This window comes from Notothenia coriiceps, unplaced genomic scaffold, assembly GCF_000735185.1.
Source record: "Notothenia coriiceps isolate Sejong01 unplaced genomic scaffold, NC01 NC01_scaffold00037244, whole genome shotgun sequence".
Lineage (NCBI taxonomy): Eukaryota > Metazoa > Chordata > Actinopteri > Perciformes > Nototheniidae > Notothenia > Notothenia coriiceps.
Genome location: NW_011369945.1, coordinates 4,184,503 through 4,206,888, shown reverse-complemented (window position 1 = coordinate 4,206,888; position 22,386 = coordinate 4,184,503). Strand labels below are relative to the sequence as shown.

The 22,386-nt window shown below is 38.5% G+C and overlaps 1 protein-coding gene across 1 annotated transcript in view; it reads right to left on the bottom strand.

The window, feature by feature from the left end:
• Positions 1–21,496: 21,496 nt before the first annotated feature.
• LOC104965204 (enhancer of polycomb homolog 1-like) overlaps positions 21,497–22,386 on the bottom strand; it is a 12,381-nt gene continuing 11,491 nt past the window's right edge. The window contains exon 9 of the mRNA XM_010794164.1: positions 21,497–22,386. This exon is cut by the window's right edge and continues 623 nt beyond it. The gene's annotated coding sequence lies outside the window, so the exon portion shown is untranslated.

Sequence of the window (22,386 nt, the reverse complement as noted above, 5' to 3'; positions counted from 1 at the left end):
CCTGTTACTCACATAGCTACCACTTCAAATGAATAAAGTTAAAAGCATGCAAAGAGCGCCGGCCTTTCCAGAGTTGGCAGAGAGTCTAATGAAACAACTGGCTGCGATCCAGATGCTCATTAAAACTTTAGGAAAGAAGAGGAGGTGATGGTGACTTTTCATCTTCTCTCTTATCACCATGTTTAATGTTTAAGAACAGCATCTTCTGAAACACTGCTCACTTAAACACGATATTTAGTTCACAATTAGTTTTTGTTTTAAATCCTTCCTGACTTTGGGTAACCTCATGATAATCTCTGTAATCTCACTCAGTGGATGTTCGGTTCCAGACTTTTTGAAGCACTTTGACCTGAGTGTTTCTGCTGCTCAGGTTCTCCGGGTATCGCGTACAGGTAATGAATGCCCCCCCCTATCTTCCATAACCTCCACATAAACTGCTGCCCCTTTCCCACAGGGATTACTGTGTCAGTGTGTCTGTGTTGGTGTGTGTTTTTGCCTGTGCATATTTGGCTTTCAATGCTGGAACCTGCCCTCAGATTTTACATTAATTTTCAGAAATCTGTTTAAAGAGGTTAGGTCTGGCCCTGGACCTTATGTCAATGTGTGTCACCACTACAAAAAATGCTTCCGACAAAATTGTTTACGGGTGAGAGAAAAGGGAAACATGTTGAGCTAAAGCTTGTTTTTTTCTGTCTGCATTTAATGCTAGGAATAAATCTGGAAATAAAGTATTTGAGCTTTTAATATATTAACATGCTAATTGCATTTAGGATGGCTGAGTGATACCGAAAAATGCGTAACAGATTAGATTGTGGTGCTGTTTACCAATATGTTTGATTTCCATGGTGGTTTGAAAAAAATACATGCAAGGTAACAAAATATACATTTGTAATATATGTTTTTGTACAGTTAAAACAAAAGTTATAACATGATATTTAGTGAGTTTTTGTGTGTTTTAAAACAGAATATATATATTTTGCCAACTCTCCTCATCTTCTGAAGGTGCACAGCATGTCTTTGTCCCTCCCATATGTTTTTTCACTCAGATTAACATAGGCTATACAATACACACACATACACAATATCACTCTGTGAAGGACATCAAGCACCCACACTAAGAGAGCACAGCGTCAACAAACTAAATAAACTTTAACACACACACTGTCACACACACANAGAATAGTTTCCCCCCACTTTTTGCCCGGTCTTTAGTAGAAATGTTCGTTGGTAAATGAGCTCTATACAGTGTTGTTTACATTCTGTGATGCGCGAGCTGATGACGTCACGTCAAGACGAGTTAACTTTTTTTTCTTCTCAACTTTGTGTGGAAAAATGCGGGGATTATGCGGCCTTTTGATAAATATGCGGCTTTTTAAAAATCTGCGCCATTTGGCTGATTATGCGGTAAATTCTGCGATCGCAGAATCGCGTTTTTCTGGAGGGTCTAGAAAGCGGCAGAATGTCACCTGGAGATAAAGAGAGCGGGGCTGCGTTGCGTTCATGACTTCCTTCTGCAGGTAACGGGGAGACGCGCTCTGGCGGCGGTCTCGTTCAGGATCCGTAAATACAATTTAAATATTTTTGCACACTTATTCCACTTATTCCTAGTGTGCCACTGGTTACGGTGCCGCGTGCCAATGCTGGCACGCGTGCCAGGGGTTGCCGACCCCTGGCTTAGCATAAAGACTAAGTAGGGGGAAATTGCTAGCTGGTTAGGCTAGCTAGCCCAGCTTGCCTTGTTTTTTAAATAATGTGTTAATGATACACTTTACAAAATAAGCTCATATGCAGGTTTTAAACATGATAAAAACCAGTTAAAGATATGCAACGGACTCCTATCCCTTTGCCAGTAAACAAGTATGTTTTCAGTGGGGCTTTCCCGGGGTACCTCAAAAAAGTGAAGGGTTGAAAGTTCCTTCTCTTTAATATCAGTGACTTATTCAGTCTTTCTTCTAAACTCCAAAACCAGTAGAGGTCATTTTCTAATAGAGGAACCACAAAGACAGATTTTGGCTGTGAAATGTGTGTGTTCCAGAGATCAGCTAGGTAAAACTACTTTTTCCATACAATAAATAATTGTCTTTACCCCTGTTGATTTAAATGATAATGTATTCATTTCAACGCATTGCATAAGGCATCGTGCCGGAAAAGGGATGAAAATGAGATCTATATTTCCATCACAGGCGATAAATAGCGCCGGTTTTTGGCCCTGGGAATAAAAGTTTATTGTAACGTCTTCCATTAAAGACAAGAAGGGGGCGGGGCTTCACTGACCTTTTGTGACTGGACTGGTCCTGCTGTACATCTCCCTCCTTTAACACTTTTTTTGGCATCAGTTTCTCAGGGAAAAATAAAAACAGTCACTAATTCCCTGCAGCAGATATCTCTTTCCCATCGGGAGCCAAATTACTCCAAAGTTGTCCAATACATCCGAGCTGGAGCGCTGCCAGCTGCAGATCATTTATGTGAGAGAGGAGAAATCAGTCAGCGGTGAGACAACTGGCCCTTCAAACTATCTGGGGGGTGGGGGGGTGTAACTCTGCCTTCTGTACAGAGAGAGGTTTTGGTGGGGAAAAAATAGTTTTTGTCATCAGCTTTTCTGGGTGTTAACAGAAGCTTTGTGGAAGAAATAAATCACTGATATCCTCTAGGGAAGATAGCTGCAGCTAGAACGTGTTTTTCCATTAAATTCACTGCACATTTTTATCCTGGAACGACTGCCTGAAATGGTCTCAACTTATTTTAGTTTCTCTCAGCTGTTATTCAGTCTGTAAAGGAAACTTAAGCAAGTGTGTACAGCTCCAGGAATAAAACTTAAGTTGCACAAATCACAATATGTCTCGTACTTTAGGGATAACACGTAACTTAATGCTTTAATACCAGAATTCCTATTGCAAGTTTTTTCACTGGGGACTGACTCTTGTCAATTCCTTATTTGGAGTCACATAGTATTTATATATCTGCTTGTACAATCCAAAAATGTCTACTATTATGAGACGGACAGTTCACAAAAGCATATTCAATCAAAAGAAGGGTCGTCTCTGTGAAATATAGCTCTCACTTTTCCATGCTTCGTCAAATTCATTCCCCTGAAGCCTCACTGAGAAAGAAAAATATGTCTTATTAAAACTGCCATGTTTACTTTTGGCTTTTACAAAAAGTTTCCTCTTCATCCATGACGCATTTCAGGACAAATGCAGACATCTGAAGGAACTGCAGTGTCAGAAACACGCTGCAGCTGTTGGACCACCTCTGGATCAGATGTCCAGATCAGGGCTGTGATTGGTCGAGCTCTGTGTCTCCTGCGGTGTCAGACAGCAGGTGTGAGGCCGGAGGCGTTGGTGGTGACAAACCCCACGATTCTGTGAAAGAGGAATCCACTTTCCAAGTAATCACAAAATGACGTGCACTGAATAAAGTTAGATCAGGGGTTGGATTGCATGTTGAATTAGATTTCCGAGGCCATGGAAACACTGGAGTCAGTTGGTCGTGGCCATGCTTCTCTCTGCAGAGCAAATGACTCACAGACTGTGGACAGTGAGGTGAAGCAGCAAAGTATATGTAAAGTCTCTGAAAGCAGTTCTGAGAAACTCAAAGGTGTAGAGGTGCTGCTGGTGCACTAACCACAGTGTATGCATGTCCTCCTTCAGCCTTAGTAATAGTTATAATAAAATGTATTTGTATGGCACTTTTTGCTTTACATACAATTAAAGGCAAAACAATTACAACAAATAAATCAGACATAAGAACAACATGTGCTTATTGGCCTTCTTGACAACAATTAGATTTAAAAAATCTGGAAATCTGCAGGTCCGAAACGCTTTAATTTTGTGGGTGACTATATTGATTGCAAAAAAAGTGTGATTCTATAGAAGTCTATGAAAAAAAGATTGTAAGCTACTCCTCACAGTAACACCATCGTAATTATTTTCCCTAATAAGTGTAATCTCTTAGTTGAAAGTCAATACAGCAAAATTACAATTTTTACCTTTTCATAGAGTGTTTTCAGTTCATGAAAGTTCATTTGAACATTTTCAGTTGCCTCAAAATGTTCAGTTCTTAGCTCCACCCTCTAGTGTCACTTCTTGTTCCAAAAAAAATGCAAGATGGCGACTGTCAAAAACCAAGATGGCCTCAGCAGAAAGCCTTTGTGTACCAAACTTTTCTCTCTCACTGTTTTACAGTTATTATTTAATATCACACGGCTAGAAAAACTGTTAACATTGGTCTCTACTGTATTGCCCTATTGTGACAACTTCCTTATCACATTGACACTGAATTTACTCAGTTACTTACTTACTTACTTACTTACTTGATTGGACTACAGTGGCAAATAATGGAAGAAAAGTACATGGGGTGAGAACTAGCAGAGGTAAAGGTACGATTTTTCCGTTTTTTACTTTAAATCAGTGATTCTGTGGGTTGTGCTGCACTGCTGTGAAACATCAATATTGGCTAACCTCTGGCACACTCTTCTAAAAGCAACACATGAAACCAGAGCATGCTCAGGCTCGCTTATAGTATCTCCTCTTCTGAAGTGTTTATAGCAGCTGCTTGCTACAGTGTGTGTCTGCTGTCTGGTGCGTGCAGAGGCTTTATCTGAGCATTTTTTTGCTACAATCAGCTGCCGTGTCAGATGATGGTTTTATCTTCATGTTGTCGCCCTCTGGTTCTCTAACACGTTTGGCTGCGTTAGTCTCTGCAGCTCATGCAGGCAAGCATACCTCATTTTAGAAATAGTGAAAGAAATGTAATGTCTGTACATTTTCTCTTTACTTATGTTACCTAAAGGATGAGTGCACAGGCCAATATATTGGGACTTTGTGTTCCTTATTTATCTGGATTTAACTCAAAGAAATAATTCCATATTAAGGGAAATAAGCTTGTTTTTCTAATATTTGCAATGGATGTGTTTTGCAAAAACTTGGTTCCTCAGGGTGCCACTGTACCATCTCAGATGAAGGCATTTTCTTGAATGACTTTTGAACATTGCAAAGAACACAGTGCCTTGTTTAAATTGGCCCTAGTATGTTTTGGGGGTTTGTTTATTTCCTTTAGTGTGTGATATAGGTTTGTGTGCATGTAAATAGTCTGCAAAGGCTAAAATCCCAAAGTTCTCCCACACACACACACACTGACGTCACTATGTAACACTCTCCATTGGCTAGTGTTCTACCACATTGCACATGATAGGCTAAACATCTCTAAGCGGTTGACCAATCAGAGCAGACCAGTCTCTGGTTTCAGACAGAGGGTGAAAAGAGGTGCTCCAGTATGAGAAAAATAAAGAGTTTTTTGAAAATTAAAGCATGGAGACATTTCACATTAGAGACACAAAATACAATTATAAAACCTTGAAATGAGAATAAAAGGGCCCCTTTAAAAGTTTCCTATTAATTTGTTTTGAAGGCAATGCCTATGGAATTGATAAGATTTGAATGATACCAATGCCACGAGAGTGTGAAGAATGTATGTTTAATAGGTGTATTTTAAAAACACTCCCAGTACTGTTGTCATCTTTCTTTGTGACATGAATGCATGCTTTGGACCAATTCTACATCTCTGCCATGACCTCCTTCTTTTTGAAAGTGTTCCATCTCCAGCAGTCACTCTTTGCTTCCTCTCTATCCTATGTATTTATGTACCTGTGCTATGTATACATGCTGAATGATGTATATTCATATATCTTCTTTATTTCTGTCATTCAATTATATTGTTAATACTGCAGTGTCTGTAGGTTTTGGGCTTCTGTTTCTGTTCCTGATTTTCAAGTGCATTTGTTAAATTTAAAAATCAATCTTTCCTAAAAGAATATTGATCTCCTCACCTCTCTCTGACAAGTTTTCCAAAATGTCGAGTTTGCTGCTTCTAAATGACTTTTCCATCACTGTGCTGGCTGCAGGAAAAGTGTTTCTCGGTTGCTCTGAGGAACACATGCTTGATTAACTGGAGTGCGTTCAAACAGAGCGAGGATTTAGGAGACTTGGATTCAATCAGAGAGAGCAAGGAAGGTCCACAATGCCTTCACAATACAATCAGGTGTTATCAGGATTGTTTCTGGTATCAAACTTGGAGGCAGAATGTAAATATTACCTCTCAGACTCTGGCTTAAATTTTCTCTGTGCCAGGAACGAGCAGTCACTTTGATGACGCATTTAATATTCTGACATGATAACGGAGACACTTGGTGAAAGCAGATGTTTTGTTGAAAGTGACTGTGGGGAATGTTAATGAGACACAGCCTCTTATGTCGTCGTCGTCCCCCCCCCCATTGTACAACCAGTACTCTGCTGACTGTAGCTGTGTGTTCTTCCTTTTGATTATGATGTGGAACTTTATTGATCTGGTCAGAGATCTATAGATTAAAGGGGGACGCTGAGTATTTTTCATAATGCAGATCTTTCAACCTCCTTTAAGCATTTTGAATGGCAATGCATACAGTCCAAAGTTTTGATGTTATACATTTCCTTTAAGTGACATATTTTACTGGTGCAATGGAATCCTGTGTGTGATGAAATAATAATGCAATTAAAGTACAATATGCATTTTTGCATTTCTGCATCAAACGGACCAAAAAGACAATTGGGCATGGGCTATATGGGGCATATCAAATATTACAATATTTTTGACCAAATAGCTCAATATGGATATTACAATGGTGTTGTCTGGTTGATTATTTGTGCTCTAAAAATATTTTCACGGTGAGAATCTTGATGAATTATTATAATTTATGTTGATTCAATGAGTAATAGGGTAAAGACAAATAATAACATTTTGAAAATGACGCCACTTTGCTGTAACGCAGCCTTTTAAACCAGTAAAAGACAACACTTTTGACATATTGAGATATCCAAAATCAAAGAAAATATCTACTCTATCACAATATAATGATATTATATTGGTATATGCCCTTGCCCTAGGCTCCACTGTTAAGCTGTTTTAATAGTAGTCAGTATTCAGTGTCCTTAAATACCACTCTTCAGGGCCTCTGCCCTCTGAAGAGAACAAAAACAGAGGAAATGAGTCCTAAAACAAGGAAATGAGTTAGCATTTTGCCAATTCTGAACCCCTCGTCTGCAAAAAAAATCTTTTTTTAATTGGTTTGGATGCCTGAAATATGGTCTGTTGTTAACACAAGATAAAAAATATTGTAACATTTTCATCCCTGCACCACTGTATGGAGGCATCAGTGTGTGATGAGGATAGCATGGCATTATCGATCCCCTAGCAGACCCCTCCTCTCTGCCTCCACCCACCCCTCACTGAGAGTTTTCTACCCACTGTGAACCGCCCCCTCCTCAACACAATCTCAGTGTTTTCAGAAAAGATAATGTGTGTGCTGTCAGACAGGAAGTGAGGCGACCTTTCAGTCATTCCTCGGGGACGGAGAGGGCGGAGCGTCACTCTGACAGGAGATTGGAAAAACGTCAGCATGGATTTTGTTGCTAGGCAGCGAGGCTTTGCAATGACAGCGTGTCAACAATGGGACGAGAATGAGGAATAGATTGCAGCTGGAGAGAGGGCGAGGGATTCAAGGCCGGATTCAGGTGTGATGAGAGGCGTTCAGGCACTCTGTATTTCATGCCTTTAGTTATCCCCTCAATGGCACAAAAGCTTTAAATGACTGTAGTGTGAGTCATGTGGAATACAATCAGGATAACTGGATGTTGGCTGCAGAGTGGGAGCTGATGAAACATGAGTAGAGAGGCGTGGATTACATTTAAAAGTTTGGACTTTAATGATTCTGTCTAGTCATAGATGATTCAATTATTTCCCAATTTCGGATCGATTAAGTAGACCTATCGTTCTATCAATGCAGATCTTTCACCTTTTTTGCGAAAAACTGCCAAAATACAGTCTTAAATAGACCTTAAAACCTACTTTCTCAATCATCATCTTAAAAGTGATGGGGCTTACATGAACATACATTATCTTACGAAGCTAGAACAGTTTGTTCTGTATTTCTGTTAAATAATATCTTCTTGTTAACATTGACTCATCTGTTTTTAGCAACGCATTAAGTTACATTTCATGGGGAATTTTTAACATTAAAACTAAATAAAATAAGAACCCATGCACTGCTACTTTGTTCCCAGTTCTTCTTTGAATTGGCGTGGATCTGGCGACGATTTCACCACCATTTGTCCTCTTTATAATATTTAAGTATTATTATGTATTTCCATGTTAGCAACTTTTCAATTGCTAGCAGTCTGTCAATACAGTGGTAGCAACTTGTATCCCCAACTGTGGATGCTTAAAGCTAATAAAGCTTATATTAATACAAATTATTCAGTGACATTCAGTTGTTTTCATAATTAAACAGGTAGATGATATTTAACAGTCCCACAACAAACTGCTAATATCTTTCCAAACACTGTGCAGTTCAGTAGCAGAGGCTACACAACATAATTTACTTCTATTGTTTGACATTTGGAGAAAATGCCAAATAACTCCTTTTAACATTGCATTATTTATGCATAAGCAATTATGTTCTAGGATAGGTCATTGTTACTGAGCCTTTTTGTGTTTACAGTGACTGCATGAAGGTCAGCAATTCAATCTAAAGGATATTCACAGACCTGCTACACGTACTGGATATTGATTTGACGTTAACATGTCAAACAGCAGCTTTGAGGGTAAAGGAAGAGTGTAAAATGTGAGGTTTCCATGTTTTGTCAGAGCCATCAGTCTGTGGGGAGATAGAGATGAGCTGTAAATGAGAGTTTGATCACTTCTTGATAGTTCATCGCCTCTCAGAGAACATTACCCTTGATAGAAAAGTCACGCTGCTGAGAGAATCGTCTGCTGAGCAGGTGTTGTTCGCGGTGACGGGGAGAGAACACAATGCAACAACACAGCTAAAATACAAGTTGAAAGACTGTAGTTCGGGGTCTGTGTAATGATTTCTTGTCCAATTAATCACTGTGTTTTTGACTTTCAGCCATTTCATAAATAAATGTTTGGCTTTATTTTCCTTAATGTTCACCTTCCAAGCTGCAGCAGGCATGGAAATATGGTGTAAATATAATCTGTGCTCAGGCTGAATCAGATTCCGAACATTTTATTTATCCAAGGGGTGAATAAGGTTTGGTGACAGTTGTTAAACTTTAGAGTAAATAAAAAAAAAGCTAAAGGAAAATAAATATTTAAATTATTTGATTTAGTTTGAAAGTTAATTAAATGCAATCACAATAAGTGTCAAATATTGCTTAAAAATAAATATATATATTATATCCATTAGAAAATATTTACATTAAACATTACATAAAAAGTTAAATGAAACATTTGCAATTAGAAAGTAAAGAATAAAATACAAATATTACTTAAATAATATTTAAATAAAAAGATGTGCAAAAATTTTTTTTAAATAAATATTATTTAAAATGTTATATCACCATAAAAGGTCAAGTAAATATGTATGCATTGTACTACAATAAACCTGTGAACTTATGTATATTACAACATGTACAGTGTATGCCCTCTCTGTGACTTTGATATGTACATATGTAGACGAACCAATCAGAATTCAGATAACCCATAAATAGACTGTGTAGGTAGAGGTTAAAAGAAGAAGAAAATGATGAGGATGGGGGAGGGGAGGCCTCACACCTGTTTGTGATGATGGTGGGGGTGAACAGAGATGGCACTGGCTGTGGAGAGACAACTCAAAGACGGCCACAAGTGGCGCCCAAGCTGTTTCCGCTGCAGCAGCACCTGCCTCCTCACCCCGGCCTCCTCACCCCCCGGTGCATTATACCACCCCCAGGGAGTGTTGAGGTGGGGGGGGGGGGGTGATACATGCATAAACAGAGTGCGTGTGTTACCAATATCAACAAATGAAGGTCTCTTTTCGCAGGTACTTCCTGCCCCCCCCCCTTCATCCTTTAGGAGGAGAGGAACGATCTCATTCACAAAATATCAGATTTAATGTTCTGACATATGTTCACTGAGGCAGTGTGAACAGAGAACGTGTTTGCCTTCTACTGTTACACCTGTCAACCTTTAGAATGGGAAATATGCAGGACACAATAGAAAAGTGGAAGATTTACTACATATCCTACGTGTTGTTACCTGTGAAACTATATGAATTAAGAATGCTGGTGTATACAAGTCTGGTCTAAATCTTCTGTCGGAAAGATTGCAGCAAGCCAGGGGGGTGTAGTTATCCAAACTTGAATTGTTCCACATGAGTTATGGTAGTACAGTCTGTTATTTTGAGGATAATACTCAAAATTGTTTTAATGTTATTTTTTTTAGTCAAGAAACCACATTGCTTTACACCAACATGATATACCTCACTACACCTAGCAAAGTAAATAATGTCAAATAACGTTTTTTGTTGTTTTGCTTCCACTTTTTATTTCAGTTATAGCATGATACATAGGCAGTTATGTAAGGTTTACTAGAATACCTTTTTTGTGTTTTTTACAAAAAAGTCCTTCATATCAGATACAAGTGTACCAGAAGATGTGGGTAATATTCTGTGAAACATTTAACATTTGAAGATGCAGATAGTCTGAGGTTGGAGTCACGAATTTAACAAAGAAACTACATTTATGAATGTACAATCGTGAGTGAGTGATCTAACCAGGGTCGTATTCACATAAATGCATGCACTTTTTAAATCATTTTCTGAACAGTCACTCCATCATTTAACACTCCTTTTTCACTGCACGCAATTTGACATGTCACAACTTCAAACAACACCGGTGTATTAATAAATGCTGCTTCCTGTTCATTTTTGTCCTTCCAATTCCTTAGGCTGCTCTGTATGACACTTGAACAGATAGAGGTTATTAATGTTATTCCACCTGAGCTTTTCCAGCTCCCACAAGTCAAGAAGTGTGAAAGAGATATGCACACCTCCTCATTATTCAGAATTCACAAGTTATGGATCTGTGCAGGGTGTGTGTCTGCTAAAGCTACATTTCCAACAGAAAGAAATCACAAATGAATGGTCCAGGAATTAAGAAATAAGACTGTTTTGCAGTGTAGATATATTCCATTTTATATGTATGTAATGGTACAATGTAAGTGGATGAGGTGAAACGTTTGAAATCACTGGTGTCTTGTATTGTCTCAGGCTTTTCCATTTCAACGTTTGACTCATTCAACCAAAAACTGAGAACATTTGTTGTTTCTGATTTGTGTTTGTGTGTCTACGTTTTTCCCCCTGTTGCACTTAAAGGCACCTCTGTTCATCATGTTGAGATACTGTACTGCCAATGTAGTCAGGCCTGCTCATCCACACATTTGAACATTAAAATCTGCAGAGAAAATCTTACTAGTGTGTATTATGTTGCAGCAGTTGCTTCCACTGGAGCATCTGAATCAACAAGCCAATTATCTGCGCTGTAATTATCCTCACAGGCCGCACGCAGACACTCGACTCGGCATTGATTGACCATTGACATGCAGGATTCGCCCTTGTGGCAAATTGCTTTTCAAAAATCCGTCTCCTGGCTCCTTGCATTTATTTTCCAGCGTACAATGGGGAAGTAAATAACAGATCCAAGGTTTTGCTACAGCTGATTTAAAGTGAGGCACATAAAGAAGTGTTTCACTGCCATGCTGAAGGTCAGTTTTTGTTACAGAATATTAGACTGGAGAACCTCTGCAGGGCATCGATCGAGGCTGGCAGCTGAATGCAGAACAATCAGCAGAACACTGCGCACAGAGTGTGGTAAAATCAAGAGGATAAATGCTGAGTTTATTTATTTTTTAATGTGTTTTTGCACTTGGGTCATGAGAACATTTCTAAAGGAGTTAGGCAGGTCAGAGATGTTTTTGTCAATTCAGTGCATGCCAATTATTACAAACGTGTAAAAGCACAATGCTGAAAGCCCCTGATTGACCAATAGCAGCCCTAGCAACAGTCACCAGGCACAGCAGGCCTGTCAATTTTTAAAAGAGCATGGGGCTGAATGAGAGACATACTCTGCAGGATCTAAATCACTTGGAGAGATATTTCCTATCCTTTCCAAAACCAAAAACATGTAACATATTGTGTTTATCTGCTTTAATGTAAGCAACCATTGTTAGTGTGTCCAGCTAACTAGCTTACTGCCTTCAGTAGTAACTGTGTATTGATTCCAAAACCAAGCTGCACACATTACCTTACCTTAAAATGTTAACAAAATCATTACATTAAGAAAAAGCAGCTCTGTCCTGCCGTTTTAATATTTGGGGAAGTTATATTTAGTCCTCCTTAAAAAGGGAAAACAAATGAAAAATACTTCCATAATTTCTTCATGTATTAGCATTACACTATATTGCATTTGTATATTTAAACTAACATAACATTTCAGAAAACTTGTAATACAAAAAATGGCTTTATGTCTGTTATGAACTGGGGAAGTTTTTGTTTAACTATTCACCTTCAGTGTCGATGCTTAAGCAATCCTAAACATAAAATCATATAAGCTATTAAGGTAAAGCAAATGTGTACTTTGGAAAAACTACACTTTTTTAATATGCATATGGCTCATATTTCACTAACTATAGATTATGTGCTGAAAAATGTTAAGGGATCATCACAAGGGGAATTATGCGTGGTTACGACCTCACACACTCCTCAGTTAATGGGAAGGAGGACTCAGCCAGCTGGTGTAGCACACACACCAACACACACGCACACCTAATCCCCCTTCAATTTGTCACCCCCCAAATCCTATTCACCAACTTCCTCTTCAGAGCTGTGGAGCTCCAGAGGAGGCTCATCAGCCTCGGCTCTGTTCTGCGTCTCCACACTCTGAGCCACACACTCAGAGAGACATCACTACAGCTCAATGCATTGCATCCGGTCTGTGACAAATGTTAGTTCACTTCATCTGGTGTTTGACAGATATTTTTTCCCTTACATTTTATTAATTATTGTTATCCTTTAAGTTCCTCATTCTGTTGCTGTTAAAATCTATTTAAACAAATTATAATTGCACGCCTGAAGTCCTTATTTGCTCTTGTCAAAATTAGTAGAGCCAATAGAAATCGCCATCTACTTCCAAACGTACATTGAATAACCTTTGTGATATTCTTTTGTTCAGCACATCTTGTTTGTATCCAGCTGTAATGTCTTCTTAGTGGAAAAGTTTGAGCTATGGACAAAATACAAAAATAATGGACATCTTTTACTCTAGTTTTGTAAGATAAAAGATAAGGCTAACTAACACGCTAACTTAGCTAACTGCTACATGCTACATTCTAGGTAGCTTCCCATAGCACGGCCTGTCTTTAGGGTACCTTGTCCTTGAGGGTTTTTTATCTGAGTAACTTCTTTATTTATTTTTATTTTTTGTGCAGACACATAGGGATGTGAGTGACAGGCTTTCCCATTGTTCTTTTTATTTGTTCTGAAACCTCAGTAAAGAAAGATGAAGGCTGCATGAATGTGAACAACGCATACTTTGAAATATTCAAGAAATTCCTTCTAGCGGAGGGACAGAACAGATACAATTACACACAAGGATACACACAATTTATTTTGGTGACAGAGAATGTTAACATAACTTTGATTTTAAAGAACACCCGTATCTGTTTAACTAGGCCTCGCCTCATTAAGCTCCGCCTCCAGAAGTTTAAATCAGCCAATGGGATACATTTTGCAGGAACAAAAGCTTTGCTTCTTAGAAAACTTAAACTCCAATCTGTTCCCATCTGAAGACCGTCTCCACAAACTACTTAACACTAATCTCTGGCCACCTTATGCCCGCTGCCACTAAGACAAATCACACGCTGGCACTCTGACCAATGAGTGTGCTGCAAACACATTTTAGTACCATGGTGATCTGTTAATATCACACCAGGTAACCATTCATTCTGTATTACTATTATTTGTACAGACCAGGGCTTAACACAATTATGATGACATGTCTTTGTGAGGTAATAACAAGCAGTTACACTTCAATTAAGCAATTTTAAAATGATGTAATTGTCTTAAAAACAACATTTAAGGTTAGACCAAGTTGATTTTAATCCGTAAAAATACATATTCTAGTTTAAGAGACAAATATAAACCAAGACAACAATGATTTAGATATCTTTAATAAAATTCCATCCCTTGGTGTTCATTTCCGTTCACCAGGTATCAGCCTGTGATATCACAGATTTTTAACTCCATCCTGTGGTAAAAAGTGGCATTACACCCTTAATGTGAAAAGGCAGAATGAGTTCCAAATTCATATTAGATTATACTTTTCGTAAACTGTTTGGTAACATTGAGCTCTTTTAAATGCCTTAAAGTTAGCTGCAGCTCCAAAACCCCCATAATTAATTTCACTGAGCTATGGTGGACTTTATTCAGATTTTGTATTTTCTTTTACTTTGCAATATTTAATACAGTTCTCTCTTTTTTGTTGTTGCATTTTACTATTTCTACTTTTGTGTAGTTTGAGTGTCTTGCTAGAGTTGATCATTTTGAAAGTGTGTTTGCAGCCAGTAGAGGAACGTGATGTTTCACTTATTATAAATCTGAACAGCGCGTTTAATTTAATTATTTCTATTTCCCATCACTGTTCTTTAAGTGATACAGCCATTAACATGACAAATTCTGTATTTGAAGTTATATTAAAGTTCAGTAGTTCCTTCTTGGCAAAGTCATCTTCTCTAAAGCTGAACATCTGCAGCGGGACAGATGTTCCTCTTCATCGTCTCTCACTCATAATCCAACTCAACTCCATATAAAGCTCCCAGATGCTCGATTGTCTCCTAAACTACTTTTTAATCATGCCATAACAAAACACATTTAAATAGCCTATTCACTTTGATGATTTACTCAAAACCTTAGGATTGTGTGTATATTTCTCTGCACCATTTCTCCACTTTTCCCTCTTTTTCTAATTTTCTTCCTCTTTTCTGCATTATTTCTTTTTAAAGATCCACCTTTGACCTCTTGCTCCCTTCCTCCAGTTCTCTAACTCATCACCCTAATTTCTCATTTCCTCTCCTCAGTCCCTCTCCTCCTTCCTTTTCCATCAGATAATGAATCTGACTCATCGGCGCAAGTGCTCTCCATCAAGCGTCCTCCCTTTATCTCTCTCTGTGTTTGTATGCTTCTTCCAAATGCTACTGAAGCTCTTCCTCTCTCCTCTTTCAGCCTCTGACTCAACCTCTTGTTATTTTCCCGGGAAATACATTAGCACTTGTGCAGGAATGTGTGGGAATCAATTATTTATTTGCCATGTGAACAGAAGTGACCAGAATATCACAACATGTACAGATGGGTGAGAATGAATGTCAGAGCGGAGCCAGGACGCTGTCAAATGGTTAATGCATTACTGTTGGCAATGTTTGAAACAGAGCCTTTGCAGATTGTATGAAGCTACAGTAAATAAGGCATAACTGAACCCAACCTTTAATAATCAAAGAAATGTTTTCAATCCCTTTTGGTTATTGTTTCTTTTTTTTTTAAGTCTAACAAAGCTGTTTAAAGGGCAGATCCCCACCAACAATTAAATTAGATTTAACCAAATATATATGAAGAAATATACATATTGGCCTGCAAAACTAAATAAACATGCTTAGTCTGGAATTAAATAAGGAAAGTAAGTTTCAAACTTTAAATGAAGGTAAGATATTTTAGGGGATATACATAAGAAAACACATTTTTGGGTTCAGATTATCTATAATTAAGGAACATTTATCCTTGGATATGGCTCCCTCTAGTGGTAAAAACATGGTACTACCACACCTGAGTTGCAGTATTTTTTGTATTTTATGGTACATTTTAAACATGCAAAAATAATGCTAGCGTCAATTATTATATAGTATATAAAGGAGGGTAATGTGTAGCCCTGAGTTAAGCTCAGGAAGCACTTTCAAGCTCCAAAAATAAATTGTAAAAATCGCTGTAAAAATGTCCCAATGTGGAAGTTATATTTGATTTTTGGATCATTTTTTTTGGACTAGCATCAAAGGATTATGAGGTTTATTTTCTAATTGCCCATCATCATTTGTTGTTACATTTGGGCTTATGACTTTCTGTTAACAGTTTCCCCACCTGATCCCTTTGGAAGACTTTAACATCCTGCAGACAGTGTAACTCAAAGTGTTCACGGAGCATTAAATGCCACCCGAGAACACCGTCTGGTTCCATTCAAACTGCCAGCATCAATTGTTTTCTAGCTATTCTCTAAAATGTTTGTATGCACTAATCCACCTTATGTTCATATGAACAAGAGTATGATTTACATCTCTGACCAGAGGTTTAATAGAATAAAGATGCAGCCCAACCCAACCCACTGGGATTAATCCCAGTTCCTGAAAGCTCTTGCACTTGATGTTGTAACATGTTAAATATGATTCCAGGGAAAATTGCTGGTGCATGAACACCAGGCAAAGAAAAGAACAGCTGCTCTCCCATGGAGAAATCAGCTTTGTTTTAAAGTTTATAAGGAAGAAACGTAATAATAATCCATGACAGGATAGAGCCACCGACCTGAGAAGAACCCAGATTTAAATCAGGTTTAAATAATAAATGCAGGACGAACCCAGGTAGCCTTCCAGCCTATTACAGTCTAAGTCTAAACCTATTCCAACACAGACTGAAACCCACCAGATTAAAATGCACCATGCATATTAAAACCTGTGGTAGGCCCTACTTTATGTGGTTGGCTAATTGAAAGCTAATGCAGGTTTCTTGCTGTTCTGTATCTCCATGTGTTTGTTGCTTTGGATCAAATAATTAGCTTGATGTAATGATAGATGATAACAATGTGTCTGCTCTGCACCACACATCATGGCCAGCTGTGACTCCAAACATGAGCTTTCTCTCCCTGCTCGTTCCCCTGCAGGAGGCTCTTACCATGTGGTTTGGAGAGTGTTGTACAGCTCACAGTTTCCATGAATGCATGATCCAGGCGAGACACAGGAGACTCGACAGTATGGTTTTAGCATGTTGTGAGGTCCTCAGTGTGGCCGTCTTGCAAGTGGATTTTGTAATTGCATCACACATTTGCATCATACATTTCTCACCCAGCATATGCTCAGCATGCTTCAGCTGGAAGTGTTGTTCCCTTGCGTGGCTCCTAAAACATGTGCAACTCTCTATCTAACCACGACATACAGGGCCTAGATTTTAAAGTGGATTTTTATGGACTCTGCTTCGATAAAAGCATTAGCAGCAGATCGAAATGACAATAAACAAGCAGTTGTAAAGACGAATAGAAGTCTTATATTTCACCAAATTGCTTTTGTGACCTGGTGGCTCCAGTTGGCTCCATACTCAAAATCACTCATGGCTCAGTTGCCTGGAAATTCGGTAAATAGATTCATTCATTTTGGAGATTCCTTGACCTTCCTTTTTTCACTAAAATGTCTGAGCAATTATTGAATGAATTCTCTTTCCAGTATATCCACAAGCAAGCGAAAATGTTCCCTTTTCCTATAAAATATCATGACATACTGGATGGATAGAAGATATTCATGCTCCTGAGATCATGCATCCTTATGACTTTGGTGATACCCAAACTCTTCCCCTAGCGCCATCGTGAGATTAGCATTTGTGGTTTGAGTTAAATACAAGTTACAGAATGTCCTGCATGTTTGAGTCATTGCACATTTGATATCCTGTGTTGACTTTGGGAGATTTCTTTGTCCTTTTTTGGTCTTTAGAAACAATGCCTTCATCTCCAGTAAATCCCGAGTCTGCCTTTGTGTAAAACAAAATATTCCCATGACGTTTTGGATGAACCAATCTTTAACTTGTAATTGACCATAAAAAAAAAAGATCTGAAAGGGTTTTGATTGTGTGTTCTTGTTGGTTGGTCATCCTGAAAACTCATTAACTGTTTCTCTGTGGAACAGGGTTTAGAAACAAACTCATTCACACGGGCAAACCCCCAAACTGTCGCTTCACTCCCTCACAATCAGGGGATAAAACACTCTATCAACAGGGTGGGGAAGACACACACACACACACACACACACACACACACACACACACACACACACACACACACACACACACACACACACACACACACACACACACACACACACAGACAATAGAAAGACAATAGAAGCTGAGGCCAAAATGTTGTATTGTAATCCCAAAGGTATTCTTCAGCATGCTGGACACCACTCATGTTTAATGAGTCATTTCCTCACACATACACACACACACACACACACACACACACACACACACACACACACACACACACACACACACACACACACACACACACACACACACACACACACACACACACACTACTCTGGGGTCAAAGTGTATTTCTGGTCATAGTGTCATGGCAACAGTGGAAAGCCCCTGTGCCACAGTGTGTGTATTTCCTGCTCTGCTTTGCTCCCCTCTGGCAAACTTTTCCCAACACCGTTATCTTCCGCTGACCTTATCTAACACATAATTAGCCGGAAGAGAAGAGAGACCTGTTTTCATGCTCAGTGAATGCTTTAACACTCCGCCCTGTGAGGACAATTAACTGTTGTGCCAAAACATTGTAAAGAAGTGCTAAATGTCTCTTTTAGCCGTCAGATATATGGAGAAATGTGGGAATTGTAAGGGTTTTTTTTGTTCCTTTGAAGATATTAAATTATAATCCAAGTGTGGCATAAATGTGTCAGTGTTAAAACCTTTTTCTTGACTGCTTTTACACCGTGTTGATTGATGAAAGATGAGGGAACATTGCGCTCATTCCACAATTTTTAACTTTAATTAATTTTGCTCATACAATGGGGCAGTGAAAACTTTTTCTATCACTGTAATTTAAGTTTGAACATATATAGTCCATAATGTTATCAAATTGCTGGTTTTAAAATAATTATAAATCTCCTCTCCCCATCTCCTATGTCCTTGAATTTGCTTTCGACTAATAAGATAAACACGTGGATTTGGCTGCTAAACTTCTGTATATTGCTGGGCCATTAAATGAATAATCCAATAAATGCTTTAGTTCATTTGAAGTTTGCCATGTTCTCCTGCTGCATGCCGTTAAAGTTACGGAATAAAACAGCACACTGATAAGAGCCTCCTGCCAGCTATGAGCTAGTTTCTGGAAAGATAACAGAATCTTACAATCACATAAATAATCCCATTTACTACATAGACGTATTTAACTGGATAGAAAACGTTTTTGTCATGGTTTGATTACATTTTGGATCATAAGACACACATTTACATTGCTTGGATAAAGCAATGTTCAAAATCTTGACATATTAGAGTCTAGGAGGAGTTGTGAATGTCTCTTTTGATCCTCCAAAAATCACAACATATTAGCAAAATGGAGAACGGATAAACAAGCCAAACACCTCGGCTACTGCTAGTGAGTACATTAGGAGAGAAGCACAAACAAATCAATATGCAATTTAAGCTCGTAATGTGTTTGGTTCCAAAGCAATCTTGAAGAAAATAGGTGATTATCACATTGTATAAGTTCCTCTAATGGAAAAACATTTTCAGATATTTCAAGTAATAAACTGTGTAAGGAAACTGGATGTATTTTACAAGCAGAACACTTTGAACCTGATGGTGACTTCACAAAATACTTTTTCTGGAATCTAAAATATTTGAGGCTGGTGTGTTTGACTTTGAAACAGCTGAGCTTCAAGGCTGCAGGAAGGTCACTGCACTGTGGGGGAGACTGGGGAGGACCCTCTCCCCAAATTCTTCAGCTAGCGTCTCTTGAAACTGTTTTATAGGAAGTGATGGATCACCTTTGGGAGTCATTGTTGAATTGTAGCACATTGTACCAAGGTGTTAAACGTGTGATACATATTTCAACCAAAGTTAACACATGCATGTGGTCGAGTTTTTAAACGTGATTTAACCCTCCTAAACTCGACGACACACTCCTCTCACATTGCCTGTGAGAGCCTTCCTGTTTTTTTCCTGGTGTCATGTTTGAGAGCATACAGCAGTGGTTTCTTCTCCTAAATGTGACTTATTCAGTGTCTTTTTAAACTGTTTGGAACAGCCGAAGTGCTACATTTTGCACACGTCTTTTTTGTGGACATTTGAATTGTCCCATGGCTCCAGATGCTGTTACAGAGGCCTCCTGACTCCAGCCTGATCCAGAGGAAGCATCAGAGTTACAGGATCTATCCTGTAGGACAGAGGGGACGTCCCTCAGCCGGCCTCTCTGCAGATCCTCTCATTTTAAAAGAGGGGTTTGTCAGATCCTGTGTTTCTGCAGAGCCTCTGCACGGAAGCAGCTTTCACATTTCCACAGTGTCAGGCTGCTGCAACACAGTAAACATATATATACAGGTATCTCTGGTTCATGATCTGCAGAGAAGATTAGTTTATAGATCAGTGTTCACATTCAGTTTGCATTAAATGTTATAAGAAGCACAGAGGCTTTCTTTACAGATTTCTTAACAACATTTCTTTGCAGACTAGAAAAAACTGAATGCTTTCATAATTTTTCTTTTATTATTTCCATATGTTGGCATGTGTAAACATTGAAAGTTAGACCAATCATGGTTTGCATGGTCTTAAAAACCCAGATTTTGTCTGCAGATTTGACATTTTTAATACCCCACCTCAAAATACATTTTTTTCAATCAAACATTAAATCCCTGTGATGTAACAGGAGTTAAATAACAGCAGTGGGCGACTCTAAAGGACGTCTGCTTACGTCTGATGGAGTGTGAGCGCCCACGCTCCTGTAACCGGAGAACATCCGAACCCGGAGAGAGCCCCCCCCCCAGGCCAACTGACACATTTCATTTCAATTTAAAATGTGATGTGTGTGTGACAGTGTGTGTGTTAAAGTGTCTTTAGTTTGTTGACGCTGTGCTCTCTTAGTGTGGGTGCTTGATGTCCTTCACAGAGTGATATTGTGTATGTGTGTGTATTGTATAGCCTATGTTAATCTGAGTGAAAAAACATATGGGAGGGACAAAGACATGCTGTGCACCTTCAGAAGATGTTTTATCACTGTGTCTCAACACAGAGCAATAATTCCACCATGGTAAAGAATACACCAATAGGCAAACACAAGAGAAATAGATACTTTTATTTGCCATTTTGAGGAGAGTTGGCAAAATATATATATTTTGTTTTAAAACACACAAAAACTCACTAAATATCATGTTATAACTTTTGTTTTAACTGTANTTGGTTAGCTTAGCTTAGCACAGGGGTCGGCAACCTTTTTGATATGAAGTGATAATTCTCGATCGTTGGCACGCTGATAACAATTATTTTTTTAAATGGCACTTCATATCAAAAAGGTTGCCGACCCCTGTGCTAAGCTAAGCTAACCAACAGCTGGCAATAGCTTAATATTTGTAGGAAAGAAGCAATAGTGTTTTCTTGTTGAAATCACAGAAATATATATTTCAGTATTTCATAAAAACTTCAGACTATTCTTATCATATTTCTTATTTTCTCAAATGCTGTGAGCTCTATAAATCAATTGCATTGGGGTAATAGGAGAAATCTCAGGAATGGTAACTTTGTACCTATATTTTCAGATCCTTTCAGACAAACAAACGTATACACACCCAAACGTATATAAATGACACAGAGTCCAAACAGTTCACATTTAATGCCCTGGGCTTTATTGTCTTATTTTAGTGAGAGTTCTGTCACATTTTTTTTTGTTTTTCAGCCTCCAGGTGGGACAAGTAAACCTCAAGGATAAATCCTGCCATTGGACTGGGCATTCAGATTGTGACAAAGACGAGAAGCACTACTAAGTAATGCTGCCTTTGTGCCTAACTCTTCACAGAAGAGAGTACATTAAATTCCCCAAAGGAAGGCACCCAATACTTGTGGTTTTTGGCCTTGCAGCCGTCTGGAGATTATTTTTTCAAAGAAAATAAAGAAAAAGGGGAAGTGAGAGTGGAGAAAACTGCCGTTCTTCCCACCCCCGCCCCCTCGTTAGCATTTTTTGTTATTAAAAAATGGAATGATGAAACACGTACAGCGATAACTGCCCATTCACCTCCCTTATCACCTATGCATGAACAAGTAACAAATTAACAAAAGAATGAAGTCTTTCAATTAACGGAAAGCTTACAATCAAGTTTACCACAAGAACAAAATAAAAATACAAAAATAACTGAATTTTTGTTTTACAAAAAAAATGTCTGTGATAAAAGAAATATTAAAGGTTGCATGAAAATGAAGAACAACCCCTTTTAAAAAAAAACAAAAATACAAAAGCAGCATTAATATTTATCAAAACCATGAACGAAAACATCACAAAAAATAGTGCTTTAATCAGAAGCAGCAAAGGCTTCTGGGAAGAGACTTCATCCCTGTTTTGTTACTTGTGTTTGGGACGATGTTAATGGAAGCTCCAGGAAGAGGGGCGACTCATCTTCCTCCTCCTCTTCCTCCTTCTCCTGGACTCCGGTCCGTATGTCACCATTTATTTTCACATGATCCGCAGAGAGAAGCACAGGGACCCGAAATAAACGTGG